This window comes from Alosa sapidissima, chromosome 3 (assembly GCF_018492685.1).
Source record: "Alosa sapidissima isolate fAloSap1 chromosome 3, fAloSap1.pri, whole genome shotgun sequence".
Lineage (NCBI taxonomy): Eukaryota > Metazoa > Chordata > Actinopteri > Clupeiformes > Clupeidae > Alosa > Alosa sapidissima.
In genome coordinates this window covers 26,582,097-26,600,610 of record NC_055959.1, presented here as the reverse complement: position 1 = coordinate 26,600,610, position 18,514 = coordinate 26,582,097, and the positions used below count along the sequence as shown (strand labels likewise).

Below are 18,514 nucleotides of genomic sequence, written 5' to 3'. Positions count from 1 at the left end.
TCACACACACACACACACACACACATGTGTTCACTCTCTCTATGATGCGCTGACAGGATTATGACCCTCACACACACACCTATGAAAATGTCTGGATTGAGTTGTAGGAGTAAATTTGCACGGATCCGAACCGACTGATTGGTCTATTTCCCCCGAGGTGGAGGCCCCCGCTTGACAGGATGTGAAGCCGTAGCCGTCTGTCAGGTGCCCGTCTGTAATTTGTGATTACAGCACAAGCGGAGGGGTGGCGGAGATTAATTCAATCCAACGTGCAAATCTGATTGCCTGCATTTGCATATTAATGAGAAAAATTTCAAGAGTGTCCCCCCCCTCTCTCCCTCTCTCTCTCCTCCTCCTGTTCCTTTCGGCAGGTGGCTCAGCGGAAGTTTAAAATGGGCAAAATGTTTGATATTTGCCACTGCTGTGTCTGGCGATCGGAGGTCAGTAACTGCTTGTGCATGCATTTGCATAAATCTACATACGGAATAAGTAAGACATGCACACACTCCCAACACACACACCCCCCTACACACACACACACACACACACACACACACATGCCTGGTCTTTCTGATCTTTCTGATGTTTTTTTTTTTACAGTGAAAAGAGTGAGAGGTCTCTCTTGAACATTAACATGTGTCTGAATTTTTTGGGGATGTAAAGTGAGGATTGTGTGTGTGTGAGTGTGTCTGTGTGTGTGTGTGTGAGCGTGTTCACCTATCCTCTGTACGACTACTCTTTGAGGGTAACGATGAGTCGCTTCGACGTAACCCTCCCTGCTTTCTATGCTAATGACCCATCTGGGTCCTTTTTCGGGAGCGGCTAACATCCCCGATTGAAGCGCTTTCCCTAAGCGCGGCGCTCAGGAATGCTAAGTGTGGCTTAGCCGCGCCGCTGCTTATCTATTCCAGGTGTCAGTCCCTCCAGCGCTCTTGCTGCTGCTCACACTGAGAAACACACACACACACACACACATACACACATACACACACACACACACACACACACACACACACACACACACGCACTCTCTCTCTTTGGGTGTGGTGTGTTCAGTGCAGCCCTGAGGTTTCCTGCTGGATAGTGGAGAGCAGCTGCTCTGTCTCCCTCTGTCCCTCCACCTATCACTCACAGAGAGAGAGAGAGAGATGGAAAGAGAGAGATGGAGAGATCGAGGGAGGGAGGGAGGCTGGTGGGATTTCAGGCAGCATCCATAAAGATGACTTTGGGGTATGCTAACATCGCCCACAAGGTCGGATTATGTGTTAGCTTCTTCGCTATCCTTTTGAAGATAGAAAGATAGTTTCTAGATTGCTGCCATTTGTCGGGTGTATAAGAACACATGACTCACATCACTGTGTGTGCAGCATGCAATGTAATGTTTTATGGACCCTTTCAACAAGGTAAACAAAAACAATGCTTGAACGTTCTATTCACCATATTCACACGGCGGCCATCTTTCTATGACGTCATGCTCAGGGTGGGAATCCTCTGGGGAAGTCCAAACATAATAGCTCAAAAACTGTCAGCTGTCCGGTGTTTGTGATTAGCCCAATTACGTATGGCAAGATGGTCCAAAAACGTAACCTATCTACCAGCCTTGACATGCCAAGAAATCGAAACATGGACAGATGAACAGGTCAGCACCTCTAAATGAATTAAGAAAAAAGGATACAGCAACTGGATTGAACGTTATATCCACGATGTTAAAGGTAAGACGATATGGCTAACTGCTAACTTAATACCACTTTATTAACTGGGTTGCACCGACAAACCTGTATAAAGGCACGGCCTTGTCTATCATTTCTGTTCAGAACAACTCAGGCTTGCATTTAAACCAGCCTGATTTTAGTAGCCATGAGACCGTTTCACGTGGATATACTATTGAATTTTGAGCTCTAGGTAACGTAGCTTCTAAGTGTTATCGTTAGCCTTAAACTGCCGACAGATTCAAGATGTAAACTTCTTGTATCACAGTAGAATACTCTGTTAGCCGGTCAGGCTGTCTTCCTAACCAAACTAGGCTATAGTTTATGTTTTTTTGTGTGCAACCCACGTCGTAGCTTATTTATCTCCCTGTTTATCCTTTCATTTTATTGGCTTATTTTCGCGGCGATTTAACAAAGTCAAAGTTGTCTACTAATGCAAGTTATGTTCTGCTTTCAGTCAGGGTTAAGGAGGGTGGGACTAATGCCAATATTGTCAGGGTCAGGGCGAAGGCATACCCCAGTATGTTTAAAAATGAGCCAGCTTACAGGGTACAGGCTAATGATGTCAAATTAGCATACTATATATTTTTTTCCCAAGATGAACTTTGTGTGTTGACATATGCAAAGCCTGTTGCTAAATACTTAGCCATGAACTAGTTTTAAATGTATTTTCTTTTTTTTTTTCAGGTTGAATTGATCAGCGGATTCAACAAACCAGCTGTGCCTGTGAAGCACGTCTCGGGCACTGCTCACGCCTTGTTGGCCTCCTGTATACTCTTGCTCATTACTCTAAATTAGGATACAAATCAGTCCCCCTAACCAAATGTAAGACCTCCTTACCCCAAACTTGGCACATCCCTTCTTGAGAATTAGGCCTAGGGCCCAAACCTGTCACTCTTAAAAATTAACAAGGTCAAATCCAACAAGACCTACAGTTGTCACACTTAAGTAAAAAAAGATTATGGCCACGTCGAGTCAAACTGCTCATACCTGAGAAGAACAGTGGATAGAACCTTTTCCTTCAAGCATGACCATGAATATCACTCACAAGTCATGGGACAGATGGCTCTTACAGGAGCAAAATGGTTTAATTTTTTTTTGTAATGTGCCAGGAGGATTACTATCTGGAGAGAGTGCACTTTGATGCCGTCTTAAGTGGCCACAGCCCCATTGTTATGTACATAAACTTTATCATTAAAAATGTATTTCTTCAACTGTAGCTACTGTGTTCACCTTATTGATGTCCATGTTGTAAGCTAATGTAGCATCAACATTAAAGCCAAAGTTTAAATGCATTACAAGTAAAATAACTACATTGTGTTGCTTTAGAATCTATTCAGTTTATTTAATTTCCAGTTAAGAATGTGAAATGTCATGACTGACATAACTCCATGCCTAAAAGATGCAAAAAACATGCCCTCTGCCATTGGCTGAAGGGACAAGAACAATGATCTGTGTCTCAGTCCTATAAAAATATATATAAGTATAGAATAGAAGAAAATAGAAAATCGACGCCTTTTATTTTTTACTGTACAATACAGAGATCAGCACAATGTTAATGCACAAGGAAAATAAATTACTGTATGAGTGTGTCCAAAGTATTGCTAATACTGTAGAAAGTACTATAGTAACAACACTGTAGAAAAATACTTCATGTTGGATAATTATTCACCCGAAATCCAGTGTAGAATGTCAAGAACTTTGAATCATTTTTGCTTCAAGCTGAAACAGGATGCCTTGAGGATGGTATTCTCCTGCGTAAGGCGGGCAATCTCCTTCTGTGCTGCTTCTAGCTGCTCTTGCAGTGACCGAGAGTTCAGCATAGTCATGGTCAGAGTGGGGTGCTGGCTTAACAACTTGGTCTGCACTATAGGAGACAATAACAAATCAAAAACGTTCAGTTCCAACTGCATGTGTGTCACATAAGTTGTATAGTATACCATGTAACCTACTACAGTGAATTTGTTTCATTAATGGAGATTAAATGTTATACCCTGCTGCTACACATAGCCTATGTCTTAGGCAGCAACTGTGTGATATTTTGCAAGATGGACATAGGAAATACTTTATAAGTGTCTTACCCAGTGTCAACTCCAGCCAGGTCTAAGCTTACACTGGCATCTTCTGTCTCTCCAGCAGGTTCATTGCTGTGTATGTAATAATAAAACATTAGTTCTTGCACAACTGAATAAATCAACTCTTTGTGACAGACCTAGGTTAAACATGACATTAGGAGACGTGTGAAACAATTTTCACTAACTGACCTCTCTCCCTCTATTTCGCATTGGTCTTTTATGAGTCGTTTTTGTCCAAGCGAACAGGACACTTCCTGGCAGGAGGCACGTTTTTCCAGCCTCATCATGGTGCACAAAACACTGCTCAGTGAAATGTTTGGCACAAACTTTTGTGTTGGACGTAACGTTAATCTCCACGAACAACAAACAGCCTGCCCGTTAGCTGCAGTTAGCCTACATACAGTGACCAGGGCTTTCCCTGAAGTCAGCAAAAGACAAGCTTACTGCTTGAGACGTAGCATTTCTATCAAGGCATCATCGTAACGTTACCATACATAAATAAAACGACATAATGTTTGCGTTTGATCTAACAAGTAGCATGATAACGTTACACAGTGGCTATCTTTATAACTAACATTAGCCTGGGGTTAAGCTAACCGGTAGCTAGATAATTATGCACTTACCTGGAAAAATGTACCGATGTCTCTTCTATTTTTTGAAATCCACTCTCTCTTCAATCTGGTGTCTGTCAGGAACCGGTGGAACGAACGTGTTTTGTCTTTTTCCCGTCTTTTGTAGTAGGAATTACACCCAGGCACACAGCAGACATATTCGTAACTGATACAATCCACAACACACACAACCGTACAGAACTCGAACTTCCCACCCTGAGCATGACGTCAAAACAAGATGGCCGCCGTGTGAATATGGTGAATTTGGGCCCCAATCTACTTCCTCTGCATTAAGATAACATATGGAATGTTAAAAAGGAAGTCTTGTGGGGCCAACTATGATGCTGATAATGGAACTCTCCTGAAAGGGTCCATAGTAACCAGCAGCTCAGAACAAACCACAACTCTCAGAAGGGAGCATTTACGCTGTTTGGAGATGCTGTGGTGTTTTAGTGCAAGTAGTTTTTTTTTGGATGTATCGAAGTGTGGCAAACTGCCTCGGTGTGGCACTGGTTGACGTCCCAGACTGCTGGCTCAAGTGTCGGGAATGAACGCCATTCTGCTGTTGGCATGGCGGCCTGCCCAGGGAGGAGCCGGCGGGTTGTTCACGAGCGGCCGTGGCTGCCGGTTAAACGCCGTGCTCCCTTGTAAAGGTTGTCTGCCTCTTAAATGCTGTCGCTGTTATTGATGTCTCTCTCTCTCCCTATCTCTTTCTCTTACTCTCTTTCCCCCCTCCCTCCCTCCCTCTCTCTCGTCTCCTCTCCCCTCTTCTCCCAGAGCCCTGTGCAGAGATATGCTGGATGGCCCTGGTTTAAATTCAATTCTCCAACACAAGCTGTTTATTAAGGTGGCAGAGTGGAGACGTGTTTCAGTCGGTTGGAAGAGAGGAGGAGGAGGAGGAGGAGGAGGAGAGGGGAGAGAGAGGGGGGCAACAAGGGTTGAGATGATAAAGCAAATTAATGTCCTCCTCTCACAGACTACTGCACTCCCCCCCCCCCACACACACCCTCTTGTTCCTGCCCCCCATGCTGTTTAGCAAGCGAAAGGAGAGAGAGAGAGAGAGAGAGAGAGAGCAAGAGAGAGACCGCCGCTGTAAACATGGCAACCATCGCTAACGGCGATACAAATCACCGGGAAAGATAGGAGCACGGGCAGACGGGCCAACCGCAGGCGAGGACACCGCGGCCGGACGCGCTGTCAATCATTAACGTCAAGGAGATATTGGTGGAAAAAAAGAGAAGAGATATTTCCGCCCGCCCTACCCATCTCTGTCTCACAGATAGTGTGTGTGTGTGTGTGTGTGTGTGTGTGTGTGTGATGTCCTCTAAACCTAAAATGAGTCTGTATCTCAAACTGGCGTATTTCCAGAGGCCATTCTGAAATTCAACAGTGTGCTGTGTTTGAACAAGAAGCTTTCCTATTTCTCTGTTACTCCGCCAACATGCCATTTTGTTTTTGTTTCTTGGAACATGGAATTGCTTCTTGTGGCTTCAGGTAAAAGTGTTTATCTGGAAATAATGGCTTGTTCTTCCACTGCTTCCGAGTGAGCAATTTCACATCATTATTGCTGATTGTATATGTAGTCTGTAATGTCAGCAAACCATTGTAGCAACAATATGGCCTGCCCTGTGGCATTTGGGTTATTGGTTTTATTGCAAATTGTCTTGGTACGGCATGTCCTTCATTTCACCCCATTCTTTCTTCTCTTCTCTTTTCATCTCTTCTTGTCTGTTCATCGTTCCCCGTGTTCTGGTTTTCTCCTCTCTTTTTCTTTATCTCCTCTTTCTTTACCCTTCTTGGCTCTTTCTTTCTCCTCTTCCTTGCTTCCTATCTCAATCGTGACTTTAGACTCTCTCTCTCTCTCTCGCTCTCTCAGGCTGTTAATGAGTGCTAATTGGTGCTCGGCAGGAGACACTTGTTTAATACCCCCTCTCCCCCCTGCAGTTACAACTGATGGTCAGGGAGGAAGGAAGGGAGGGAGGGAGGTTTGGGAGGGAGTCATGTTGATCGTCACAAACCTCCCGTCCAGAATGGGCTGTCATGGCATACCAATGAGCCTGACCCTCCCATCGCCCAATATGGCACACACCAATCCATGGTTATACATGTGAATGGGCTGAGGGTTGGTGTTCAATATATTCAGTATTATCTGCTGTAATAGATGCTGTATCAGTAATGTGTAGACTTTCTTTAATGTGTTTTCTTCTTTATTTCTTTATCTTACACTTCACCTCTGCACGGCTGTCTTTTTATCTCGGTCTCGTTCCCATCTCTTTTATTTCGAGACGGAGACTTTGCCTTGCGCAAACAGGATTGAGGCGAGGCATACCAATGCCAGCAGACATCTGACAAAACTGAGGGAAGACACCGAGCTATTTCAGGAATTCTATCGATCCCGGCATTCCGATCTCACAGGCCTGGCACTTACAACACTCCGCCTCAGTCAGCCTTTGATAAATGAATTGCTACTTTAAAGCTACCCCTAAATCTCTTCATCTCCTCCTCTCTCTGTTTTGCCACACCTCCAAACATGAGAGTTCATCCCTCCTTAAACATTTTCCACACACCCCTTCCTCTCGCTCTCTCTCTCACTCACTCTCTCTCTCTCCCTCTCTCCATCTTTCTCCTTGATGACCTAGTGAGACAGTGTCAGGGTATTTTCTTATTACATGAAAATAATTGATTAATGGCTCAATATGTGTACGTCAAAGGTCTCTACATTTCACACACAGTATATTCTTCCTCCCCCCACTTAATGCCTCCATCCCTCCATCTCTCCATCTCTCCCTCTATCCCTCCTTCATACCCTCCCCGCCCCGTTTGCCTCCCTTCTGACAGCAAAGCTGAGTTACATCCTCAATATTCCCTGCGAGGGCTCACTGTGTGTCTCGAAAATGAGCAGTCAAGCCAATAGATAGATAATAGACATGGGAATGACAGACAGACAGACAGACAGACCAGTATATGGATGAATGGATATACAGAGAGAGACAGATAAATAGGCAGGTGGACCAATGGGGAGAGAGAGTGATATGTAGGTAGGATACAATGTGAATACAATGCGTGCACTAACAGCAAGCTACTGTAGGTAGCCTTAATGGGTAGAATAGTAATGTGCATTCATACAGCCAGATTGCTGGCTAAGTAAGCAGGCAGGATGATGAAAGAAACTCCAGTGTCTGCTCACACACACACACACACACACACACACACACACACACACACACACACACACACACACACACACACACACACACACACACACACACACACACACAGAGCGCAACTCTTCTCCAGTAATGAGCCTCTCTCCATTTGCTGCCTGGGCTGCATCCCATGCCGAGTGGGATTTGGCAGGCTGGATAGAGGGAGACGGGGAAGGAAGGAAGAGACTAATGTGCATGTGAAGTGGCCGCTCTGTTTGGCCCTGCTCATCTGGAGTTGCCGTGCGTGGCGCTATCTCCCCCATCTCTCATTTCCTCCTTGTTTCAGACTCAATTTTCCTCCAAACACACAGCGTCAGCACCCAGCTCCAGCCAGCATCTGCCACCTCCTTCAGACACACGCACACAATGTCAATGATGTGACATGTAGATTTCTGTGTCCGAGTCATAACAAGCATCATTTTATTCTATAAAACCTGTATATTTTAACCTATTTTTTGTTTATCATAAAAATTATATATATCTGTGAAAAGTATTAAATATAGAATTTAAAAGGTACGGAAAATAAAACATATTTAATTCACTAGTTTATAGCTCTTAAATTGTTTTAAATTTAAAAAAACTTTGCATATCTGAAATGTCAGGGCGGTCCGACCGCATTCTTAGAATGTTTATTTTTAACTGAAGAGGGAAAAGAGTAGACAGGATATTGCCTCATAAAAGTACCCCAAGTGACCTTTACTGAAGAATGAAAAGTTTGTAAATCTCTCTCTAAATAGTGATAGTGAAGTGAAGAAATGATTGAAAAATGTGTTGTACCTAATTATTCTATTAAACAATATATATTTTTTAAATTTGTAAAGTATTTATTCACATTTTAAATGTAAAGTTGGATGTTGGAAAACCAAAATACCCGCCCTCAAACCCAATAAAGTATTCAGAAGTTACTTTTATTGCCAAGGTCAACTACAAAATAATAATGTGTTAAGCACTGAAGACACGCTCAGGTATACTTACCAAAAAAAACAAAAAAAAACAAGTGGGGGCTTTTTTTTAGAAACTTTGGTTGCGGCACTTACAACATTTTTTGGGTGATGAAATTGCAAATACAGTCAGGGCCCTATCGTGCACTCCAGCACAATTGACTTTGTATACTGGCGCTTTTGTCTTTCCTATTTTGCATTCAGCGCATATTGGAATTTTCCCTCCACAGGCACACGTCGGTAAATTAGGGAATGCAATTGCACCCACGGGGGCGGTTCAGCGAAGAGAGGAGGCGTGTTCCGGCGCAAACGTTCCCTGTTGATATTTTTCAGTTTCAGAAAGCAATTCCGCCACAGACCAGGAACATCCTGGTCTAAAGTCAGTGCAAATTCAGATGCTATTTTCGATCTCCGATCTACAGACACCCCCATGCACACACACCCATTTTAGATTTGGGTCGGGCGCATCAGTCATTTCTCCCGCTGGTAAAATAGCAACAGTGGCGCCCAAGATCCGCCCACAAAGCTACTTGTGCTTTGCGTTTGATACTTGCGTTTCAGATGGTTAAGATAGATGTATTAAAACCCCTATGTTGCACAGCTATTAAGACTTGTCACAGCCTTCCAACTTCACATTCTGTCCATTTTCAAAGATTATTTGAAAACACATTTTTAAAAGCCATATTTGTCAATGACCCACACACCAATTACATTCTCATATCCATTCAGGTACAGAAAGGCGTCAGTTTGTTGCCACAACTTTCTTAAAACAACTTTCTCTCTCTATCTCTTTCTCTCTCGCTCTCTCTCTCTCTCTCCCTTGTCCAATCTGTGTGATGATATGCCACTCTCTGAGTCATTGTCTGGTCCTGTCTCTCTCCATATGTCTGTTTATGCGTCTGGCTGCTAGCTTGTCTGTCTGTCTGCTCGCGTTGGCCATCTTCTTCTTGTGTCCTCAGCACAGCTCCTGTCCTGAGGCTATGTGTGTGTGTGTGTGTGTGTGTGTGTGTGTGTTTCTGCCTTACTTCTTGTCATATTTGGTCTTCAGTGACAGGGCAAGGCAGAAAAATATTGAGGTTATTTCTTACAATTCTTACAGAGTAAATGGGGCAGTTTTACTTACAAAGAGGCACTGTGGTTGCAGGTTGGTCCAGCTACATAAGGACATGAGGGGTGAGGTCTGGTAGGGCATGATGCCCAGTAGATTTCAACACATTTGAAGATGACCTTGGGGAAATTAGGTCTAATTATGAGGGGAATAATTAACATGATTTGTGTGAGTATTGCAAATGAATTCAATGGAATTCAGGTGCTTATTTAATGCTGTAAATGTGTTTTGTGTATTTGTTAATCTGTGAGTGGTTTTAAGGAGGTAAGCTAGCCCTGTTTTCACTGGCTTTCACAACAATTCACAACCTCAATTCTTACATGTCGTCTCCAGATGCTGTATACTCGCCACAAAGGGCCAAAGTTCCATATGTCGCCACATCTGACCACTGGTCATGTGAAGACCACTGTCTGGGAGTTGAGTGAGTGAAGATAAATAGTTAAACAAACTCTCATGTCACACCATATGTTTCTCCTAAGAAGCTACTTTTAGTCCTTATATGCTTCTGATGAGTTCTGATGAAGACCTACGGTCACAGCAAGCAGTAAGAGTCCTCGTCTTAACCTGGACTGTCATTCGCTTCAGAGAAAAGCATCTACTCAATGACTGAATGAAATGTTCAATGTCATGAAGCACTGGACCTTGGGTAGGTGAATGTGACTGGCAACTCCTGGTGCAGAAGCTGATTCTAAAGTTTACTGTAGGTGATACAGATCTGTACCAGCCCAAACTGCCCCCGCCGCCCCCCAGTACAGGTCATCCCCTGCAGACAGACAAGGCCTCGCCCATATGGCTCTACATTCCTCTCTCTGTCTGTCTGTCTGTCTGTCCATCTGGCCCTCTGTATTTACAACTATGCTTTTTTTGGCATCTTTTCCTCTCCTTGTTTGTTTATATATATATGCCCTTTTCTCAACTTCAAACTGCGGGACTGGCACGCCTTTAAAGCAACGGGATGGCAGTGGTGCCAAAACAGATGGTATAGCGAGATGAAAGAGAAAGTGCTTTATAATGAGAATGAATGATCTATTAAACGGTGCCAAAAGAAATCAGCAGAACAGCTAGTGGAGGTAGAGTTTAATGTTATAGAACATTATGTAATTTGCTCACTCTCTCCCTCTCTCTCTCTCTCTCTCAGCTCCTACTCCATATCTCCCTTCCTTTCCTCCTTTTTCACACTCTATCGCTTTTCCCCTCTCTCCCTCTCTTTCTCTCTCTCTCTCAGCTCCTACTCCATAGCTCCTTCAAGCTCCCTTCCTTTCCTCCTTTTCACACTCTATCACTTTTCCTCTCTCTCTCTCTCCAGCTCTGCTCTCTCCATATTGTTTCTCCATTCTCCCTCCTCTCTCTCTCTCTCCCTCTCCTTTGCTCTCTCTCTGCTCCCTCTTTCCCAGTAGCAGATGGTTAGGGTTGAAGGTGGACAGGTAACAGACGACCCAGTGTCCCACCTGACCAAACTGGTCTTGCCCTGGCCAGGCCTGCTCTTCTCCTCCATCCCTCTGCCCCTCTCTCTTCCTCTCTTCTCCTCCTCTCCTCTCCTCCTCCTCTTTCTCTGCTGGCTGCCCCCAGTGGTGCCGGCCTTCTGGCTGCAGCAGATGGTGGATGGGATCGGGCGGAGACGTCCTCTAACCTGGGACTCCATCCAGACCGTCCTCTGGCCTAATGGGCCTGGACCATGCTGTCATCTCTGAGTGCTTGTGTGTGTGTGTGTGCGTATGTGTATGTGTCTCTCTCCCTCTGTGTGTGTGTGTGTGTGTGTGTTTACATGTTTCTCTCTCCCTCTGTGTGTGTGTGTGTGTGTGTGTGTGTGTGTGTGTGTGGCTTTGTTACACCAGGACTATTTTTAGCGTGCTGGTGAGAAACATGCAGAGGCATCTGATCCGTAGGCATCTGCAGACGACCTGAGGGAAGCCGCTGTGGAGCTGGTGAAGGAGGGTTCACTCATCTGCCAGAGCCCACTGAGGGCCGCCCTGACTGACCCAGGACTGAGGACAGTGCTGAGGACTGGGGACAGGGGGACTGTCTCAGGACAGCTCAGTCTTAAAGGTAAACTATGCAGGTTTTTTAGCTTAATATGCACATTTTTTAGCTTAATTTACCTTCATTTAACAGCGTCAGAGTCATTGGAATGGTTATATGGCTTTTTTCGGGTTGAATGGTGGCCGTCTCGCTTCCCCCTAGCACCTGTGAGCGGAAAAACCATCCTTGCAACTGTGGGCCGGCGGGCCGACGGCCTCAGTGTCAGGAAGTATAACGAGTGTAACGAATTGCTTTACTGCATTCAAATACACATACACACCAGGCACCGGCTAGAAAAAGGTAGCGATGGAGTTTCTCAGACATTCGTCATGACAGAGCCAGCAAAAAAGAAGCAAAAACCGAGAAAACAGTAAGGAAACTGCCAATACTGCATAGTTTACCTTTAAAGCACTGACATATGAATTGGTATTTATCCATCTTGTAGTCAATTTTCGATCTACTGGGTACCCATTTAGCGCTAAGGCGGTACCTAGTGTGTCTAAAACTGCTGGAAAGAGCCATGTTACTGCACTGTACGAGAAAGATACATAACGCAGTACCAGCCGCTCCTTGTATTGCCAGTGCCAGTCAGAATTCTTAGTGTGTAATCAAAATGTATTTGATGCTGTTATGTTAAGGTAAAAGAAGGCATAGGCACTGCATAACAGGACATAACATAACACAACCTTAAACAATTCAACACCAGATGATAAACAGCACAAGCAAGAAAGCATAGCCTGACACATCAAGACACAACACAAGCCGGTGCAGCAAAGCAACTCATTACATAATACTGTATGGCACAAAACAGAAGATCATATACATGTATAAGACAATGCTATGAAGTATAAACTAGCACACCAACACTCCACAGCATAACAAAATATTATCATACAGTTTCGTATAGCACATCAATAAGAGACAATATAGAGTGTGTCACATAGCACAGCAGTAATGCTTGGGATAGCAAGTTATCCAGCTCACATAATCTATCTTATTTTAGCATGAGAGAACGTTACAAAGTAGAGCGACCACGGTGGGCAGGAACGCAGTCTGGAGCCATCAGAGCAGAAGCTGTCTCTGGGGGCAGGCACATGAGCAGCATATGTTCCCAATTTACACTAATTGAGTGTGTGTGTATGTGTGTGTGTGTGTGTGTCTGTAAAAGCAGAGGTTGCAGTGGTTGGAAGAAGGAAAGGGATGAATTAGTCGTCAAAGGCGACTATGTCAGTCTCTCTCTCAAACACAGACTCACCCTGTGTATTGTGTGTGTTGGTATTATCAGGCAAAGGCGTGTGGCACATGGGGCTTGGGGACTGTATTTATGTCCGTTCCTCCCTCAGATGTGTTGTGGATACAGTAACAGCCAAGGGACATGCAGCACCCCCCACCCCCCTATTACCCACGACATCCAATCCCACTGCTGTTCTCTCTCTGTTTCCTCTCTCTCTCTCCATCAACAGCCCCCTCCCACGACCACCACCACCACCACCACATTCTTTCCAGGGCCTGATTAAATATTCAAATCTCCTCCGTCACCGGCGCTCCTGTTGTGAGGGCCTCGTGGGACAGCAGTGGTTCCGTCACAGTGTGGACGATGGTCACATCTTGTTTTGGTTTCAGGTTGCATCGTGTGTGTGTGTGTGTGTGAGTGAGTGAGTGAGTGAGTGAGTGAGTGAGTGAGTGAGTGAGTGAGTGAAGAGAGAGAGAGAGAGAGAGAGAGAGAGAGAGAGAGAGAGAGAGAGAGAGAGAGAGAGAGAGACACCCTCTACGGATTGCCGGCCATTTTGACAGCTGTCCTGTTCTTTGTTTTGTTGTCATTAGTACATTGGTTCTCAAATGGGGGTACGCGTACCCCTGGGGGTACGTGAGATTTTAACCCTTAGAACCCGATTGATGCTAGCCTGGCCTTGGCCTGTCTACGTACTTCCGGTCGATTTCTTTTCCCTACAGTACTCCGTCTGGAATAGGTTGATTCACGCTCGTTTACTTCGGCAGTTGGGCAGCCGACCAACCAGCAAACAGAGGGCGTCCCTGAGAGCGATTACGTACTCAGGCATGGTGTTTAGCTACGTCCCCGACCCTGAAGCAGATCGCTTGGAATACATCAACGTAGGGAGCGAAAAGGGCTTATATTTATGAAATCTTTGAGCAAATGTGAATAATAGTTTAGCCTATTAACAGGAGTGTCACGAACGAAGTGGAGTAGGATGTTATATCGTCAGCTAAACTTTAGTCATAGATTTTGTCACTTGAAATAGTCTACGAACGTACTCGAGTCAAACTCTAGTTTAGTAGGCTACATGGTCGTGTCAAAATCACTATTTTTCAAACACTAAGAAGGCTCGACATAACTTGAAACTTTGATCGAAGCATCACTCTACATATGAACTCGAGCATTAAGAACATTATTCGTGTACACATAGTTTACTAAAAAGATTTTGGACAACTCACTCCTTGCAAGATGGCAAGATGGCAGCGAACAGAAAAAACAAGAGAGTTGTTCAAAACCTCTCTTTTAGTAAACTGTGTACACCAACAATGTTCTCAATGCTCGAGTTCATGTGTAGAGACACTGATGATACTTCGATCAAAGTTTCATGTTGTGTCGAGCCATCATAGTATTTGAAAAATATCGATTTTGACGCGATTGTATCAAAAAAGTAGTAGCCCTATAGGAATCCCATTCAAAAGGTCATTTCACCAGAAAACGACAACGCATCATTTGATACCAAGTACATCCTTCTGGGTTATAAAACATACGAAGTGACAGCAAAATAATAACATATAGCTCAACTTACCTCACGTTGTTGTCTGTTTTTGTAGCAAAGCATGTTTATAATCCAAAGCTATTGTGTGTTTCTCTATGGCAAAGAATGTTCATAATCCGGCTTTGAGATCCTACCAAATTCCTGCATGGCATCCAATTCAAGGCTCATATTGCATCCCAATTTGTTCGGCAAAGAAACACCTTTTTTGCCTTTACTTTGTTCATGGCAATGCAGTAAAAAGTTGTAGAGAATCATGAGTGCAGACACCATAGGCACACACAGGCTATAACACGTAAACTTGGGTTAAGTCAGGTCAGATCAGTTCGTGTCACAGATATGGAGCGCAAAAAGGTCATTAAATCACTAAATAAAAAAATGGCATTTATTTCTGTAAGGCACACACCACATATGTCTGTAAATTGCTCAGCCCCAGAGAATTCCTCCACCATGGCAATGATATTGCCAGATTCAGGACATTCTGCCCTACACACACACATGAAATGCATGTAGAGCTATGAGCTTGCTGTGGTGAGATGCATGTCAAAATATAAGATTTTTTATAATATAATTTTTATATTTTAATTCTTTACAAATCAAAATAAAATCAATGCTAGTACTAATACATGAAATGATCTGGATAGCCTAGACTCTGCTGAAAAAAAACATATATAATGTGCCACTTACAATGACCAGAATAAATCCTTATGAATAAAGGTAGTGAAATTGCCCTTAAAACAGCTTAGGGTTAAAATATACATAAAAGTAGAATCCATGCAAAAATACTTTAAAAACAATTATTTAATAAATATTTCAGGAAAATATAAGTTCATAAAATTAATTGTATATTTCAGTAGGCTATTCAATTTCATTATCCTAAAAACCCAGAGTCCCCCCCGGATGGTTCGACCCAACCTGTCACATGCCACCCGCCATCACCTGTCAATCACTGTCAAAACTCAAACGATGGAGTCGTGGTTGAAGTTTATGGATGGAGTCGTGGTTCCAAAGTTTAACTAGAAAATGTAATTTCGAGGAAATTACCAGTGCATGAAAATATAAACATACTGTATATTAACATAAAATGCCAAACAAACTTTTATTTGGAAACAGTTGGCAGGAGTCATAGTTGATAACAACTGACAGTTGAAATGGCTGAACAGTTAAATAGTTGAGTAGTTTAAATAGTTAAATTTAAACTACTCAGCCTGAGACAGAGTATATAGTTTAAAAGTTGAATGTAGATAGTGTAATGGATGTTGATAGGCAGATTGTTTAATGGATTTTGATGGATAGTTTAATTGGTGGATGAGTGAATGGTTTGAAGAGGATGAATGGATAGAAAGTTGGATGGAATGTGCCTTATATCCTTGTAGAATGGAGAGACACAGAGAGAGTTGGCCTAGTTAAGCAGAAAGCAGTTGATAAAGTACAGGTGCAATCAGTCAACTGGCCCTTTGATGGGTCCTAGTTGAGCAGCTGGAAGTTGGTACAGGTACAAATCAAGTTAATTAGTCCATTGTGATGTCATAGTGCTAATGCAAAGTCTCTGGGGAAAAATAAGCTTGTTTTTTGTTATTATCCTATTATTTCCTCAAGTGTCCTTTTCAAGAACTACGTTACAAAGTTTGAACGAAGTTTATACGTTAAACGGTTGAAGCTGAATTAGACGCAGAAATTTGGTGGGAAGAATAATAATAAGAAGAAGAAGACTTCGGATAACAGAACAGTGCATTTTCATGCACTGTAATAATAATAATAATAATAAGAAGAAGACTTTGGATAACAGAACAGTGCATTTTCATGCACTGTAATAAATTAGACACTGATGTCACAGTGCTCTGTTTTAAGTCTTTTTTCTCAACTAAAAATGCTTTGCGCTGGTTAGGGGGTACTTGGCTGAAATTTTTTTTCACAGGGGGTACATCGCTGAAAAAAGGTTGAGAACCACTGCATTAGCATGTTCTCTCTCTCTCTCTCTCTCTCTCTCTCTCTCTCTATCTTTTTATGTCTTTCTCTTTCAATTCAATTAAATGTTTCAATTCAATAAAGCTTAACTGCCATGAATGTCACAGTAAGATCATTGCCAAAACTCATGTACATGCACACATAAAAAAAAGGACAAATATATGAAAAAAACTGAAATAAGAAGATAGAACGACAAAAACACTGGTAGCCTCCTCCACTCTCTGCACATGAAACCAAAGATAGGGATAAAAATTAACAGACAAATCACCTTGCAGGTAATTAAAAACAAAATAGGTTTTAGCCAGCACTCAAAGCAAGACAGGGATGTCAATTAAAACATAGTAAGAAAAACATGTCTACTTCAGACTAATCAAGTTCTTCATCAGCTCTGTAAAATTAGCCAACCAAGCCATCCAAGTCTGTGTGTAATTTGTTTCAGGAGGATGGAGCAAATCTAAAATTCATCTTAAAAGTCATTGGATTAGTAGGCTCAGACAAATCCTGTAAACTTAATAAAGTAAAACGTGTGGGTAAAAGTGAAAGTAAGATATGATGTTAAATTATTTCATGAAGGATTTGTGAATAAACAGTAGCCATTGCAACACGTCTGGATTCATACAAAAAAGAACTACCCACATTCTGCATTAGGGAGAAGGCCAGCCATCAATAACTATTCATTAGTAGTGGTAGAATGTGGGCCGCATCTGAAGACATCAGAATGGTTGCTTTCAATGATGATGCCTATCTCAGATTGGACAGAGAGTAAAGGCAGTCTCCTCCAAACACTTATATGTTTCTGAGTTCCAAGATTAAATACTTTCCAAGTTTTAATGAATCCCCTTAAAAGAGCGCTGAAAATGATTTTTTTATTGACCCGTGCACCCGTGTCTGTATGCATGGAATCACACCCATACTGAGCAACCTCATCAAATATAAATGGTCAGATTACTCAAATTGAAATGTAGCTTCGGCATGCATATGGTAGACTGTTCAGACATCAGACATTTAACCCTTAAAGGTGTAGGTTTTTGAACATTCTAAGTTCCGCAACAATTGAAGGTTCTAAAATTCTATGTTGAATTCAATGAACCCAGATATTCTTTAGAATGTTCATTTCTCAACATTCCCGTCACACCGGTGTGACGGTACTCCTTTAAGGGTTAACACTCTTGAGACCACTGAAAGGCCGTTTTAAGTTGCTGGTTAGATAGATGTTCTCAACATGGAAACCTGTTGCCAAGGGGAGCCTTTTCATATGTGCATGCGTGCCTGCCTGCGTGCTTGTGTGTGTGTGTGGAAGGACTATGTTCCTCAGCCTTTTTAAGTACTCAGTGCAGCTAAATGAGCACATTACGACCTGTAAGACTCCCAGAATGTCATGTCACTTTGTAGGTGTGGGCAATCAGGAGACTGTAATGTCATGAGAAATGTCATTAGACAATCAGAAGAAATGTCACAATGACAGGCACAGGCTCTGGCTGCTGCGCACAGGAGCTCCCTTCAACACACATCTAGGAAGTGAAGTACACACACACAAGGACACGTTTGAAATTTCAGTTTTGGATTATGTTCTTTCACTCACACTTCTAAGGACACACTAAACCCTGTCCTGAACACATCAACCGAGAGCCGTGTCTTAGAGAAACACACACACACACACACACTCTCACACACATACACACACACACTTACATACAACACCTTCTGAAGTTTCAACCCAGGATATGCTCTTGCACCCACACTTAAACAGACACAATACCCCCCCCCCCCCCCCCCCAGCGCCCTGACACACACACACACACACATACACACACATACACAGACACACAAACACATGCATCCTCCTCTTGTTTGATCTTGCCTTCTTGAGGGTGCACCCCGGCACCTGTCTTTGTCTTCTCCTCCACTCCCTTCCTTTCTTCTGCAAAACAAATGAGTCAGAGCGTCTCATCAACCCGTTTCCTTCGCCCGCTTATTTAGAATGTATCAGCGTAATTCTGATTTCTCTGAAAGAGAGGACGAGATAGAAAGATGGAGGAGGGGTAGATAGATAAACAGAGGGAGAGAGAGAGAGAGAAAGAACACACTGTTCTTCAGCAATACTCACAT

The 18,514-nt window shown here is 43.1% G+C and overlaps 1 long non-coding RNA gene across 1 annotated transcript; it reads right to left on the bottom strand.

Moving 5' to 3' along the window:
* Positions 1-3,212: 3,212 nt before the first annotated feature.
* On the bottom strand, positions 3,213-4,654 carry LOC121704578. Its single transcript, XR_006030592.1, has 3 exons — positions 4,408-4,654; positions 3,791-3,856; positions 3,213-3,576 (listed from the first exon to the last, which is right to left on the bottom strand). It is a non-coding gene; the product is annotated as an uncharacterized LOC121704578 (long non-coding RNA).
* Between the last annotated feature and the right edge of the window lie 13,860 nt (positions 4,655-18,514).